Consider the following 16813-nt stretch of genomic DNA (forward strand, 5'->3'; position numbering starts at 1 on the left):
ATCATTATAAGGATTTTCCCCCCTTTATTTCTACTGACACCGACCCGTTAAAACCTCTGACAATCGCATGACAGATCTGGGATCAGTTTGAATAGGGAATCAGGCTTCTGCCCACAGTCCCAGCTGTGCCACGGTCCAGGTCCTGGGAACAAAAGAGCGGCTTTCAACCACACCATGAGCATCAAAACGATAAGATGTATTTTTTTTCCACTGAACGTTTTATCTGAAGGAAACAGCTTGGCTTCTGACAGCAGTTGGTCTTCTTAATTGATTATCAACTGTCACTAACTGTAGACTGGTGATTGAGGATCTATCGCATATGTGAGAAGGTCATCAGATTAACCCAACACCTAAAGCATTAAATCAATACTAAAAATCACTTCCTGTTTTTTTTTCTTGTCTTGAAAAAAATGTATGAGTGTGTGAGCTGTAAAGGGCTGGCTAACAACAAGATGTCAGTTATTAGAAGCACAGATCTATTTTGGATTTATTTTTTCTCATGTGATTTGTTCACAATAATGACAATAATTCAATTTAAGCTCAGGTCATGGAAGCATTTAAGTCAAATCAATTATTTTAATTATCAATGATCAGTGAACTTTGACACATGAATTTGTGTTGTTTTACCGATATCAAGCCGTCTTGACAAAACTGACCTGAGGGAAGAGGCTACAAGTCCCAAATTGAGGACCCTAACACAGCTCATTAGCAGTCTAACTATCCTCCATGATAGGTTAAACTGCTCCACAAAAGAAGGAATGGTTTGCAGATAGTTACATGAATACTTTGAGTCTTTTGACTTAACAGTGTGAACTAATAGTCCCGTTAAGAAATTTTCTAAATCTGAGGTTTCAACACCAACCTAGTTTGGGCCGGACTTTCGCACTTTCCCCGTTTGTTCTCAAATTTACATGTGTGAAACCTCCCCCGGACCAAAAAGTCGAACGAAAATAATTTGTCTTGTTCCCTTAATTTTTTTTTTGATGGTTCAGGATGGTTTGGACTAGTTACAGGAAGTTCTAGCTGACTATCGACAATCGCATGCAAAACCAAACCTAAGGCGACCTAAGCTATACAACGTAACAAGAACAAACATTTTGAAAAGGCCCAGGGAGCTTTCTTTTCGCTCTTCAGTGACTATTGAATTAATGGAAATCCTGAGAACAAAATTGCCGGCCGAAGTAGACGGTCCTACAACACTGAGAAAGCACTATTGTGACTGGGGGTTCTTATCCTTTCATTATCATGTAATCACTGTATCTGCCTACTGTTGCTTTATCATGGCCCTTTCTCTAAACCTCAGGGGATCAAAACAGCACGTTTAAAATGTAATGTAAAATATATTCAGGTCCATCTGTTGGGCACCTCGTCCCCAGCTGGCCCTGACGCGGGCTGGCCTTTGTGATCCCCTCTCCCCCCCTGAGCATCATAGAAACATGGTGGTGAGATCAGTGGTTAGGCCTGATTAACTGGCGTCAATGTCATTTGTCATCATGGATATCCAGCATGCTAATCGGGGGGCTAACCGTGATCCCTGTTGCACTGGGACGATAAAGTAACCAAACAGACAGCAGCAATTTGGATTTTGTGTTATTCAGTGCAGATAAAGTCACCTTATCCATGAGATCACAGCGCAAAGGACATTTTTGCAACACACCTAAACAATGAAAGGCCAAGTAAGGTGGCTGAAGCTCCTAAAATGTATAGTCAGCGATCCTGGAGAATGCTTGTTGTCAAAATCACTTTTTCAAAATCAGTGAATATCTCCTCCAATCTGCTACATGTGCGTACTGTGTGTGTGCGCTGAAAAATAAATCCAGTGTAAATACACACGGCATATGCTTGGTTAACTGGTATGTAAACAAAGGGGTTAAATTGAATACGGGGGGTCCACCGTAGCTGGCAATATGCCCGTTTACAGAGCCTAGGCTTTGTTTTAACAACAGATCTTTTTTCAGTGTACACACAGTATGGACAAATAGAGGATTGTGAGGACATATTTTGACAAAGTGATTTTGACAACAAGCATTCTCCAAAATCGCTGACTCTACCTTTAAATCACTATTTTCTCATCTCTAAAGCTTTGCAATGAGATGAAGCACTTGCGTTTTTCAAGAGGCAGCGACTGAAGGATGGACTCGAGAAAGAAAAGAAAGAAAGACGAGAGAGGAAGGAAGTGAGGGAGGTAGGGAGTGAGGACTAATCCCATTAGGGAGGAAACTAAATGATTTGTTCCACAGAGAAAGGGGAAGATACAGTGTGTGACAGCAGCAGCCATGAGGCACAAAACCTCATCCCAAAAAGGGAAAGGCCCCCTCTCTCTTCTCCCTGTTAGCAGCCCAGAGACCCTCTTTGACAGCTCTTAACGCTGGTCCAAATGGCACTTTAGGCCCAAATTTGAAAGTAATTTATTCCCACAGGACAGGGGTGAAGCAATGAGGAAATATTCAGCCACCAAACCATGACCCACAGACGATAAACTAAAAGAAGACGCTTTCAAAAGCAGATAGAATGTCTTCTTTTGAAACAAAGATTCACATATAACATGATTAAGAGGATTGAAAAACAGTAAAAACAAAAAGGCCTTACATGTGATACTGGAACTAGAAAAGAACAATAAATGCACAAAAGACAGAAAAAAAAAAAAAAAGATTATTCTTTTTGGTTATGTTGTCTTCAAGCTTTTGGTACGCGATAGCCTTCGGTATTATCCCTACTACTGCTAGAACATTTTTACAAAAAAAAAGCAAGACGAAGACCTTTACAAACACATGGAAAACTCCTCACACTCAATCTCTGAGGTGTTTCCAGACACTTTGATAGTTTCCATTCTCCAAGAACCACAACAAAAGAGGCCATGCGTCTTCATACAGTAAAACTCAAGAGCTTTAGGAAGTCGTTAAAACAGCAAATGGGTGTTTGGGGCTCAGACAGAGAGCGAGAGAGAGAGAAAGGCCCAACTGCACTAGGTGAAGAAAGACAACAGAAAGGGAATTAAAACAAAAAAGTTGACCTACATCATGTGCCACCACTTTATATAATGAAAAAATGAAAAGTCAAGGTTTCCTAAGATGTTTATAGCAGATGTCCTACAATTTTTTTTTGCAATTAATGACATTAATCATTAAAAGATCTCCTATTATACTACTTTTCTGGTCTTCATTTCTTGTTAAGAACTGCTATAGAGCAACCTGACACGAATCACATCACAAAAAACCATGTAGATTTTCGGGACACTCTTCCTCTCATCTGAGCGAGCACAGCAGTCTGCTCCACACCTCGGCTTTGTGCGGAAAATTCTGAACCGATTTGAAAACGTGATTTCTTGACCGGCTGCCCTAGTGTTTAGTGCTCTGCACAGCCACCCCAGACGGTCAGCAGGGAATACGTCTAAATGCATGTACGTCATTATTTGATAAGCTAGTATGGTTAAACATGACTATAAATCATTATAACAACGTTTATAGGTCATAAAAGTCAAAAAGTATCATAGGTCCTCTTTAACCTTAAGGGAAAAACATGCAGTTGCTTTATTTGACGTTGCAAAAGCCATTCGAAATGAGAGGGTATTGTTTGGGACGCCATCTACAAACTATCTGACCACAAAATGACAGGATTGGCGACATTTAGGCGGGAAAAATTAAATCTGTAAGTTAACCACAAGAAGGAAGGTCGCTCAACTTCAGTAGTTGAGAGATTTTGGCAAAAAGAAAAAGAGAAAAGCATGCACTGCAAACTGTCAGCTAAGACGGGCAACAGCAAAAGCCTGTTGTATCATGTCTAACAATATGAGCCGTTAGAACAGGCAGACAGGAGGAAATGGCGGTCCCAAACCAGTGTTGTAATTGGAGCACCAAGCACCAGGCCAGTCAGTGACCAGCAGAAATGTTAGGATTATATTGGATCAGCATTGGTTTAAACAACTATTCACTTTCACTCAGGAGCAACAATAACATTTTGAACCCGAGTGAGGGAAAGATGTGACTTTAAGCGTGCTAACTTTAGCTAATATGAATACTTTGGCCGTACCATGCCCAGATATACCATAAGGGATTACCAATCTGTCTAGACTCTTTACATATTTGTACTAAATAAATAGTCATTCCAGTATCACTACAAAGAGTGTGGTGTTTGACTAAGTGAAAGTGAAGGTTCCCAGCAGTCAGTAGAGGAAGCTGCGTTAACCGTGGGACTAACTAATGACTTCCGTGTCATCCCTTTCATTATTTTGGCCTCTGCTGGCGGTCACAGGGTCATAGGCTACCAAAACAGTAGCATGCCTTCATCAGGAGAGTGCTACACATGGGAGGGGGCAGGGGTGGGGGGGGGGGGCTCACAGTGGGAGTTATCCCGCTCGACAATAGCAGTGACATTCCACTGGAAACACTGAGGCATTATGGCCGCCCTCTGTTTTGGTGGAAGTGGGGATCCTCCCGGGCAAACAAAGGGGATTTATTCCCATGGTATTCTGTGAATTTTTCAGTGTCACCTTTGGGAAATTATTCAGGAGGACAGCGAAAACACAGAATTACTCAGCTTTAAAAAAAAATAATAATAATCGCTCATAAAGTCATGTTGTGTTAGCAAGAAAAATTATTCCGAGCTTGTATGGAGAGGTCAAAAAACGAGAGCGCCAAATTCCCACACATTAATAACTAAATGTTTTAAAATTTTCAACATTTTGTTCCTTCATTTTCTTTCAAGGCGGAAACATTGTTTTTTCAAGTACTGGTCAATTTTGAGATTTTTGGCTATTTTGCTTCCATTACAAGTCTCCTTGTCTTGTATAAATAGTAAGGTAAAATGAACATTTAGGTGTTTATTTTACTAAACTGGCTGTGTGTGTCTGTATATAGTTGACCTATGCAACCATAAAGCAACCCTTTAGATAATTGCAGTTTTTTTCAATACTCTGAACTTAAAAATCTTAACTTATAAATCACTTAAATCAACTAAACTACATATACAGTATGTTTATTCAAACATTTCTCAAACCGGTAACTGTTATACAAAAAATAACAAAGTAAGTAACCAAAAGGCAAAGTATAATGAAAATATCTGTAAGTTAAACCTTTTACCCTATTCACCTTCAGTGTCTCACCTTGGCGACAGATTGACTGCATTTAAACAATCAGCTAATATGTAAGATCATTTATTTTGTGGATTGAAAACTTACATAAATCAAAATATATTTGCTTAAGTAACAACTCCCTGCAATAGAAAGGACACCCATCAAAAATGGCACGTGTAAACAAGACCAGAGGTTGATTAAGAGGCAGGCTATGAGGCTAACACTTTGCTTGGATCCTCCCGATTGTCTCTCTATAATGAATTCTACCATCACTCACTGTCTATAGTCAAAGCAGACAGAAGGCGCAGTCCACGGGCAAATATTGACTCCAGTGTTGACACAATGCTCTGCTATTATTTCAGCGACAGTGGAGGGGCAGGAACAATCAGCGTTTGGTGGCAGATGTCACTGAATATGCAAAAACATTTCAATGAGAAAGAGAGAGAGAGGAAGGGAGGGCTGGTTGTATCAACAAGGAACATCAGATAAACTATTGTGTCAAACACTATTTATTTAATCTGTAGTGGAGGAAACATTATACAGCCATGTCCTGTTATTGGTTTGATATGTCCCTCAAATACAAGCTGATTGGAAAACTGATCCTCATCACTCAGCAAGTCCAAAATATTAAAAATAAATAAACTAACTATGCAGGGTTTGTCATATTTTTTTTAGGACGGTTTAGGCTGAAACTAACCTGTGTTGGTGTTTGTCAATGCAACATCCATCCATTTTCTGTTGTTCTAATAGTATAAAAACGATATCTCATAATGCCGTTTGGTCGACTTGTGGAATTAACATCATTTAGTCACTGTTGATAAAAACCTGCCAGTGACATTATGAGCTGAAATAAATAATCAAGTAAAATATTGCATAAAAAAAATGAACTATTCACTATTAGCTACTTTAGCGGTGCAGTTGCTCATAGTTAAAAAAGGGGTTACCAAGCCTGCTAAGAAAGGCAAGGTCCGTGTACGAAGGCTTTGGTACCATTTTGGTAATATAATGTATATTTCTCTATTTAACAATTATAGTATTTATTTCATTTGGTCTTATTTGTTTTAAGGGTTCAAATGTGCCACGTTTTACAGTATCTTAGCTACCAAATAATATGTTTGCCCTGTGTTCCAACGGCTCACAGGTTAATCCCAGTTATTAACAGAGCAAACACCATCTCTAATTTGAATAAACAAAAGCAGATCAACTTTCAGCAGCCCAGCAAACCAGTTTGGTGATAGCAGACAGCAAAATGCTTTCCAGGAAATAAAAAGCTACTTCTCTCAATACAGAGTATGACTTCATTAAAGAACAACAAGATCTATATTATATTATGCACCAATAAACATAATACACAACCCAAGCCCAAAGCCACATCCTTGGTTATCACTTCACATTGCAGTTAAAGCCAAATATACACGATCAAAACTAAATGTACAACTCATTTAAAAAAGGTCAATCGTGGACAGAGAAGAACCAAATACTGTGATAATGAAATGTAACCTGCCCTTGTTTACTTTGCGTGTTTATATATTATTTATATAAATATTATTTTCTTCTCTACATGAGCCAAAGCATTTAATTTTACCCATGGTGTCTGCTTACTCCTTGTCTGTCTGTTTTGCTTTTGTAAAAAAAAAAAAAAAAAAAAAAAAAAAAAAAGACTAGACCATACAGAAAATATTCTTGTTTTCATTCATTTTGGCCCGATAACCATCTGACCAATAGGAAGCGACCTTGTGCTCCACACTTGTCAGGAGGAAAGGGGAGTGGGGGATATGGGATAGTCAGGGTCAGGGCACCTGTGGACGGCGTTACCATGGAGATCTGCCCCTCACTCTGTGGAAACTGAAACCTGAGAGTTTGCAGCAGCGCCATTGTGGAGCGGACTGCACCACAGAGTCGGCACGGTGATGAGGACTTAAAGTGACGCAACCAAAACACTATATACATCTTTCACTGTGCTATCAGAAGCATTAAAAAGCTTAACTATGTAACTTCGGATGTGTCGGAGAAGTTGACACTTTCTTATATATTCTCATAACTCATTTCCCCTCACAGGAAAATTTGATCACTGGAACACTGTTAGAAGTTGGAAAAGGTACCTAAAAAGTTACGGTTTCACTGTTGTCGTACAGCCGCAGCACGGCCCACAGTTTTGTTAAGAAACACATTATAGTCTTACTTTTGGTTACAGGTGCCTCAATCTCTTGATTTATGATAAGGATTATTCAATACTAAAGAATTGCATGTAGAGAAAATATGTTTTGTAAATTAACTGCAAGCTCTGCAAATGTTAAGAAATCCCCCTCCCCAAAACCTTTATGTTGATTACAGATCACACAAGTATTTTCGGTGGGATGTTGAGATACCCAGGTCCTCATATTAACACTGTGCCCATGTGGCGCGCTGACAGCAAGGCCTAATGTTAGACAGTAGCTTGACCCGACAGATAAGATCAATGGAGTCACAGGGGAGTCAATCTGTCCACTGTAAACAAAGGCCCAACTGACCACAGGAGGAAATCATTAACTGCTGCAGTTTAACAGTTTACTGAGAAACGCCCCGCCGTCTTCTTCAGGAAGATGTTTAAATACGCAGAATCAGAGGCATGCGGAGGCAGACAGGTTTAATAAGCAAGAAACTGTGCTTCTGGTTTGAGTGGTGTTGTCCTCACCTGCAGCATGTATTTCCTACATATGTGTCACATTGACCAGTGGAAATAAGATAGTTGTTTTAATTAAAAAGGGGTCATGTCTTTGTTTTGAATCAAAATAATCTGATATCAACTTCTTCAAACAGCTTTAAGTGTCAATTTAACCAACTGGAATATTTCCAAAATTTTAAGTGGCTGCTCTGTCATTATCATGATGCATTTCTCAGCAAACTGATATTGCCATCTTTCATAAGAAACAAAGTTGGATTGACGTCCATCTTCTAACTTCTAAACACGTAGACTTTCTTCCCGAAATGGCATTATTCAATTACTGTCAATCTGATACAACATGATCGCTGCATTACCCAGTGCACACCATGAGGCGGCTGGTAAATCACAACTACTGCACCTGTTTTCCTATCAAAAGCTAAAGAGCAGGATGTCAACACCAGCAAAGCAAAGCAAAGGTTCACTGCCAGTTGCAATCTGTTGCCACCACGTCATTTCGTGAAGCATGTTGATTCCTGTCTCTATCCCTCATCTGCTCATTTCTTGTCACTTATGTTCTGCCCTCTGGGAATAAAGGAATTTGATGTATTTTTCTAACTGATTTTTAGACTGCATTCCCAAAATATAACAAAGTCTGTTTTATCAGAATCATCACATCAGCCTCAAACTTTAAGTCAGTTGTTAGCATATGAACACGGACTACTTACGCGTTACTTTAAAGAAACAATGTGCATGTTTTGAAGTGCGACAAGCCAAGTAGGTTTGGATTGTTTGGACGGATGGATCGTGATTGCAGCCCCCAAAAAAATTAAAAAAAATATTCAAGTAACATCGCCTTGTCATCGTTTAAAAAAATGCCTTAAACTCATAATTTTTTTTTTGTTTTTAAACATAGCTGCAAATCTCTAGCTTTGTGGTCAGAGTGATTGGATCTTCAGTGGGAATGCGTAGAGCAGCAGCTGTAGACACAACAGACAGACAGACACCCCTCACCCCAAAATCCTGGACTACCAGACCCTAGCCAGACCCTGGGACCAGTTCACATCCCCACATATCAACTGTGCAGCCAGGCCTCATCAGCATTTCCTCCACAAATCGGATCAATACTAAACAGTAATATTTAATTTAAAAGTCTTAGTATGTGAAAATAGACAATGCCTGTGTTTTGTGGAAGCTAGCACTAGCAGTCATCTACTTTATGGAGACGAGAGTTCAATGATGCATTCAGTGTCGGCTTGGACTCGGAGCATGCGAAACTATAAATAAAATATAACAGAATAGTTTTCATTGGCAGGGCCCGGATATATGAATCCAAAGAGCCGTACAGAAAACAATGCAACAGTCGTACGAGCAACTGTATACTGCTTTACTTCCTCAAAACCATATTTTGCAGCACTCACGTTCCACAGGTTTTTAAAGAGTCCCAAAGTTATGTAGTGAAAGCATTCCCCTCAGCAGCAGCAGCTCCCAGTCCAACCAACAGACTGAACATCCCAGAGAGAAACGAGGGATTAACATGGAGACGTCACCCGGCGCTGTCTCACACCGCAGAGCACCGGCCAATCAAAACACAGGCACACACACACACACACAGGCTCAAACACTCTCTCTCACTCACACACACACACACACACAGAGTAACCTGACAATACCAGTGGCTGTAATACGAGCTGGTGGGCTGTGGCGTTGTCTCAGCCGTAAACAGTGGCATCTCTGGCAGAAGACAAATTCAACAGCTCCTCTCTGTGTGTGTGTGTGTGTGTGTGTGTGTGTGTGTCAGTGTGTGCGCGTGTGGGATAATGGCAGCATAGTGTGGTTATATCAGGGGTGTTGTCTAATCGCCTTTGGGTAGAAAACACTTATAGGGGCAGAAGATTTTCATATAAAAGTTCACCTTACCTCATTCAAAGTGATACTCCACCCAAAATATATCTTTTGAGAATGACACACCTTCAAGACTCAACTGTAGTTTGACTTACAGTGGATTGAAAAGGTTTCCAATAGTGAGAGCAGAAAGGCATTAAAACAAGGGCTGAGACTAACAATTATATTCATAAATTGTTAAGCTGCAGACTATTTGTGATGTATTATTTGGTATATAAGATATGACAAAATGACTTGCTTTGTGCGAGTAAAAATGTACTAACAATTTTTCAGCAATTTTGTCACCAATGTATCATCCATTTGTTCCGGCTCAACATAGAAGATAGAAAGATGTAAAAAGGAGTAGTTCAACATTTTGGGACAAACACTTTATTTTATGCAAGTAGCTGGAGTCAGGATGTGTGCGTCAGATTAGCATAAAGCAGCTGATCCTTTTGGTAAACGAGGCCAGCATGCCACGTGTATGCAGCTGGTTATCTCTCCTCTTGATGCAGGTTGAGTTTTGGCTAAATTGAATCAAACTGCCCCGACTGCCTACTTGTGGAATGCCACCACTTGACACAGGCGCAGTCTGTGCATGCCTGCATAGCTGAGGGATTATCACAGTGTCAATTCTGCCCTAAAACCCCGCTGCACCTGCCTTGTCCTGCTTAACGTACAAGACACAGGCGGGACTTTTCACTCCTACTTTCATTCACAAGTGCTTCTGGAGGGATCACCATATGGACTCCTGCTTCTACAAACTTGACACTAACTTCTGACATAGTGGAGAGCAAGTTCTGCAAAAAATTGTAAACACCTGATAAACTTTGATACATGTTCAACATTTCCTATCAGACACTAACTTCACTGTGTGTTAATACAGATAGAGGAAGCCTTGAGTATTGTAGTGGTTTTGTGGTTGGAATAAATGGAGAGCTGCTGCTGGGTGTAATCCCTGCCCAGTGTGTGACAGATTATGGGATGATGCTCTCACCACTTGATGCAGCTGGGCCATGATTCTCACTTGGTGCATCATGCAGTTTTGTGTTTAATGATCATTATGTCCAAGCCACATGGTATACCACAAGAATTTACTTAAACATTCCAAAAACTAATACAAATCTGATAAATGAAACAGGCATATGTTGCATTTGGTGCCTGTTTTAACTAGTTGAAAATGAATGATCTACACTTGCCGTAGTCATCATGAAAGAATATTAACATTACATGTTTTTGTCTCAACTCTTTCCTGATCTTCAAAAATGTTGCTTTTGCTTTAAGACTGCTTTCCTTTCTCTATGCCCCTTGCAAATAGTCGAAGTTAGAAACCACCACTCTACTCCTGCACTTAAACCACCATACAGTTACAGTATATATCAGTCAATAAATCAACAGAGGTTTGTGCGATAGCTTGGCTACCAAAAGTAAAAACCATCGGCATTTTCCTTGAGGCTTGGGTAAGGCAGTGGAAGATAATTGTGTGTTTTTTGGGTTCCGTCTCTCACCACGTTCGTTTGTCTGCCACATTGTGGTCTAATATAAATAATAATTTGGAGCAAGTCTCGTCTAGCAGAAGACAGCCTTTTCTTCAGGGCATCCGCTCAGTCAGTGTGTGAAATTACTTTTAATTCCACAGGATCAACCCATTAGCTATGGCAGAGACGATGAAAGATTAAAAATAAACAAAGCCTACTGCAAACAAAAGGTGACACTGAAATCATTAATAAAATTGATTTTTTTGTACAGCGCCCAAAAAACAGTTTGAGAGCAATTATATTCAGTGTTAACACGTTTGATAAACCACATGTCGGAGAGCGTTTTGTTGAGCTAACATCTATCTACCAATATCATTCAAACACCTTGGTAGCAAGGATTGGGGAGATGATCTCCACATTGATCTTAAAGAGCACATGATGATGATGACTGAGCGGAGGCAAGATTGAAAGAAAGGGATTAACATACCAGGAAACAAAACATCTTTGTCAAACACACTTCAAGGTTTAGCCCCGGGTTAATCCCTGCTACACCGAGAAAAAGAAAAAAAAATACCTTCACTCATTTCACCTTCGCCCAACACAACTCTAACTCCCGACACAAATCTCACACAAGTTGCAGCACGCAGGACAAGAACCGTCGTAACAATTCAACATGATGGTAAACTAAAAACGACATCGTACTTATCCGGGGAAGATGTCATTGAGATATTTCAACGTGACAGGGTCAAGAGTTTTGCACACGTGTCCCGTTGTCTTTCTGTTACGCCTCAGTGGCGGTCACTGAAGCACCAGCTGACGTGAAGGTTCGCAAAGAATTTCAATTAACTCCGTTCAAAACCTCAACAGATGCAACTGACGGGAACTTCAGCTCGACTAGCCTTAAGGGCAAAAAGAGGTTATCAAGTCTGCCATCAGCTAGACAACTGCTTCCTCTCATTATTAAGCTATTTTCCTCACTCAATTGGAGCTAATTCCATGTCTCTAAGGATCATTTTGATTCAAAACAATCTTAAATAGTCATTTAACCGTATACAAATTAAGGGAAATGTGAACAACAAATCACATCCCTGAAATAAAATGAATTAAGATCAAGATGAAAACTTCACTTGCTATCGGTCATCAAAGCAATGACAGTTTCTATGTTAACTATAATAAATATTCACCTTGTCACACTGCCACAAGTCAAAAGAATCTACATGACTCCCTGCAAGTTAATTAATTGAATATATATTTATAGTCAATGGGCATTAAAAAGCTAAAACTGCGGCCCACTCCAAACTCTCCCAGGCCACTTTGGACTCTGGTTAAGCCTCTAAATCCAGCAGGCTGCAGGTTTAAGAAGATTTTCGAGCCGTTCTGCCAGAGCTTTGATCACTCCGATAATGACTTCCTAGCAAATTTGCAAACAATGTTGGTCCGACCTGGCAGCTGCCCCCCCCCCCCCCCCCCCCCCCCGAGGCTGCTGGAACTCTTTCAGGAGGTTTTTCCAGGAAGCTTGACTTCTCTGTTTGTTATTATTACATTGTAGAAATCCACCATTTAACAACTGCTGGGCGTGACTTTGTTATTTTAGATGTTACACTAAGTCTAGAAACTAATTGTATGATATATCTAAGCTAATACCAAACTAAAACAGATAGCTTTCATCAAATATGTCCCTATGTTAAGTTGCATGCAAGGTTTTTTTTTGCAAGGGGAGCTCAATTGTTACGTTACAGTGGCTTTACTTTTCAATTTCCAAGTAGGTTTTTGATCTTGTAATAACAGGGCAGCCCCCCCGAGACTCATGAAGGTCTTCATCCCACACTTAGAGGCCTGAACAGCTGTAACAACTCCCTTCACCTCCACAGTCAAACACTGAGAGACCAGTAAGAGTGGTTTCTTCAGGCTAAAGCTATCAGAGAGATAAAAATATATGAAAAAATGATAAGCGGGTACAGAAAATGTAATCTTTCTCAAGCCAAAAAGGCAGCTATCTAAACACAGAGCTAAAACTTGCAAGAGAAGCAGAAAGGAGATGGCAATGGCACAGTCGCACAGATGTTCGACCAAAAAGGCTCGACTAAAATTACAACTCTTGAGTCTGCAATCCCCCCCGCTGCATACAATTACAGAGAAAACACCACGGCGACACAGCAATTCCACAAAAAACTCTACCACCACAAGAAAAGCAAAGGGCCAGATTTCAACTTGCAAAAGGAGGCTGGGAAGCGGAAGTCTTTTCCCTCTTAACAAACGGGGACTCATAATCACAGGGAGGTGGAAGGTTTTTAGGGTGACACATCTGACCCAGCTTTGATCATGTGGACAGAAGGGGTCGTCTCACTGAGGTGTTAATTGAGAGACCTCTGCCATATGTCCACAGAGGCCCGATGATGACGTGGACTCAAGAGGGGCCGACCGCTAAGCCTCATGTACCAGGCTGTACTCCCACCAGATCTGCCTTACGAAGCCAGTGACAGGCTGTGGAAAGCTCCGCATGCTGCCACGAGAGAGAGAACATGCACAATGTACAGATTTAACACTAAGCTCAATACAGTACAAGTCTGAGCTCGGAGAAGTAAACAAGAGGCACGTGACTGAGCTGAAATCAATGGCATGCATTGAATGCAAATACAATGGTCGTCAGTTTACGTAAACAGTGCATTAAGTGGAAGATGTTTTATACTTTCATTAGTGGCACAAATAAAAAAAAATCAGTCTTGTAGATTTTTATTCCTTGTGAGAAAATGTCTCCCGTATGACTCTGTAGATGTATTGTTTTCATGTCATAGAATCTGCAGACAGATGGAAAGACAGACAACACTGTGGAGACATACTGTCCCGTATACTGTGTACCATGAGATGGCATCACAAAACAAGACTGAGCTGCTGGTTGCAGTGTCCAAAACAAACTTTTTCGCTCTACTGCCAAGGGCAGACAAACTGAAACTGAAAGCTATGAAAATGTCATTTAAGATGGCAAATATTAAATGCTAGTTTATTAGGTACACTAAAGGTAAAGTAATGCAGTCAGTTAATACAACACCCTGCATAAAAACTTGCATTTTATGTTTAATTCTTGTTAAAAAGTAGTGTAAATCAGTTAAACAAGAAAAAGCTGTCAAAATGTCTTCAAACAGCATCTGATTAATGAAGTTGAACACTAGACTAGGGGGATTAATCATAAAAGAAATCATTTAATAGAGAATATGATATTTCCCCTTATGAGACGGTTCAAAAGATCCCCATGTTCAGTGAAGGCACCCCCAGGTTGGCTCTCTCTCTTTCATGTCTGAAGGAATGCATTGTTTGGTCTCCTGGATGAAAGCATTCGTTTGTAATCACTATTCTCTGCATTATACCCAAGTGAAGAAAAATGGACTCCAGGGCGTCTGCCAGAAAGGTGCCACACACTGGAAGCCAAAGAATTTCAATAAAGTGCCGTCACAGAGCTCATATTCTCCCTCTTGACATATCAATTCAGCGCTTTATCTCTGGAAAGAAAAGAACAAGTGGAAATGCCTCTGAGCCTCCCAAAGCAGGAGACTCAAGATCCCCAGCTCTTTACCAGCAGCACAATAGGGGACCACCATCCAGGTCTATAAATGCTTTAGGGCCCCCCTTCACCCACCCCACACCACCCACCTAAACTTTTTTTTTGCAGTTGCTTCAATTTGCCTTTACTCCTGAATCCTGACAGTGACGAAATAGGTAGTGGCATGGCAAATTCTTGAAAAGGAGAAGAATTGACTAGCCATATTTAGGCTAGTTTGGAGGCTGGAAAACAGCCATTTTAAAGTGGATGACAGACAGTACCTTTCTGTGGCCCAAGATGGTTTTATTGTCATTTTGTAAAGCACTGTGCTGTATGTGGCTTATTCTCCTAAGGTCTTATGAGGTGCTGGTGTTTGGTGACTGCAGATCTGTGGTGAAACCTGATTCAAGCGGTGTAATTAAATGCATGGCACAGATGAGTCAGTATGGATGGGTCATATATAGCCTAATGGTGAGGTAGGCCTATCACTGAAATCACATGGGAACGGGTCAGTGACTGTAAAATACTGTTTTGACAATAAAGATCCACCACTATAAGTTTCACAAGTTAAACCTTGGTAAATAAAAAAAAAATTCAAACGCCTCTTCCTATTATTTAGACGCAACCACATTTCTCCTGCACGAGGGACCTCAAAGTTCAACCCCGGCACACACTTCAAGCATGGTGGAGAGACATTTGCAACACACCTGTCCTGTCGCGCGCTAACAAGCTTGATCGGAGGGAGTTCAAAAAAACAGCATGAGTTCACCACGAAAAGCAGGCACAACAAACACCCTACGTACGTCTAGCTTTAAACCTTAATCCTTCTTAGCCAGCAGCGCTTCATGGGATTGTCTGGTCTGCTCGCTGCAGGACCACCTGACCCCCAAAGCATGCACCAACCGGACAACACGTTGGAATGGAACCAAACCTGCTCGTGCACTCTTATGTAGGTCTATATGCACAAAAATACCCTGAAAACACATCATTGCCTTAGTGAGGATGATAGTAACACATCCTTTGCAGTTATCAGAAGCTTAAATCGAGAGCAAATGTAAAGCGTTCAACTTACCCGAAGCAGTGCTCTTTTTTTTCGGGACTTGAATGCAACTCCTCTGCTCTGGAAACTCGACTAATTGTCCTGGAGTGATTCTCGACAAGGTAACTGGTCCAGATAGGGTTGTAACTTAACTCAGTGAGGTTATATTTTAGCCCCAGCGTAACACGCGACCCTTCCTCCTGTCCCAGTCCCGTATGAGCCACCAGCAGCAGCAACCTCTTTGTACTTCTCCGCCTCTGAAGCTGAAGCGAGTTGGTGAGTGACGCGCATGCGCAGTCAGTGCCCAGACAAGCTCCGTCCGCTCTACTAATGAAGGTCGGTCGGGGCTACAGGTAACAGGTGTAACTTACCTGTGGAGAGTTTTGCCCTACTTTTACCTCGGTAGCGATGGACAAATAACCAGAATATATTTACCTGGTGAAAAGTTTGAGCATTTTAACTCCTGGGAGCTTATAGCCCAGCCTTGAAAACGAGTAGGCCTAAACTGGCCGTTAGTTAGCGTTAATTTACAGACTGCTGGTTCATGTTACGCCTAGGTCGTCGAAAGGAAAGACTCACGTATTGCATTAAGTGATACAATTAATTATAACAATAACTTGAAATGAAGCCTGTTCTTCTTCTTCTTCTTGTATAATGTTTTTTGGCGGTTGGCAAACAACTTTTAGATGCATTACCGCCATTTACTGGTAAGGAGTGTGGTATAATTGACAACCTCGCTTCAAAAAAATAAAAAATAAAAAATAAAATAAAATAAAAAATAATAATACTACTTCAAATAAAAATGAAGCCTGTTGGCCAGTATCTCCTTTTTTATATTTTAAGTGACGGTTAACATACATGCCTTACCTGGCAAGATGTTATCTTCCGCAAAACAATATAGTCCCTGAACCGCTACATAACATGGATTTGGGCGCATTAATACCAATGTAGCAGCCTTTGTAATGAGGCAGGGTCCTACACTACTTTTTCACTGGGCCAAATAAGTCATGTTTTAATCTATGGTTTGAATGCACGTGTCCCTAACCCAAAGTAATTGATTTGTTTTTCTACAGTTTTGTTTCAATTTTATTTTATTTGTTTTAAAAAAATCTTTGGTTGGCTACAACAAAAAGTTACATGATCATGAAGCTGTAGCCTACAG

The 16813-nt window shown here is 40.6% G+C and overlaps 1 protein-coding gene across 2 annotated transcripts in view; it reads right to left on the bottom strand.

Annotated features, from left to right (window-relative positions):
• The window catches only part of kank1a (KN motif and ankyrin repeat domains 1a), a 47925-nt gene extending 32033 nt beyond the window's left edge, over positions 1-15892 (bottom strand). The window contains exon 1 of one of the 2 annotated variants that reach the window (XM_080038197.1): positions 15685-15892. The gene's annotated coding sequence lies outside the window, so the exon portion shown is untranslated. Of the gene's footprint in view, positions 1-9133; positions 9205-15684 lie in introns of those variants that run through there. The other variant, XM_080038196.1, reaches the window with a different exon arrangement.
• Positions 15893-16813: the final 921 nt, after the last annotated feature.

The sequence above is a fragment of the Ammodytes marinus genome, assembly GCF_949987685.1.
Source record: "Ammodytes marinus genome assembly, chromosome: 2".
Taxonomy (NCBI): Eukaryota; Metazoa; Chordata; class Actinopteri; order Uranoscopiformes; family Ammodytidae; genus Ammodytes; species Ammodytes marinus.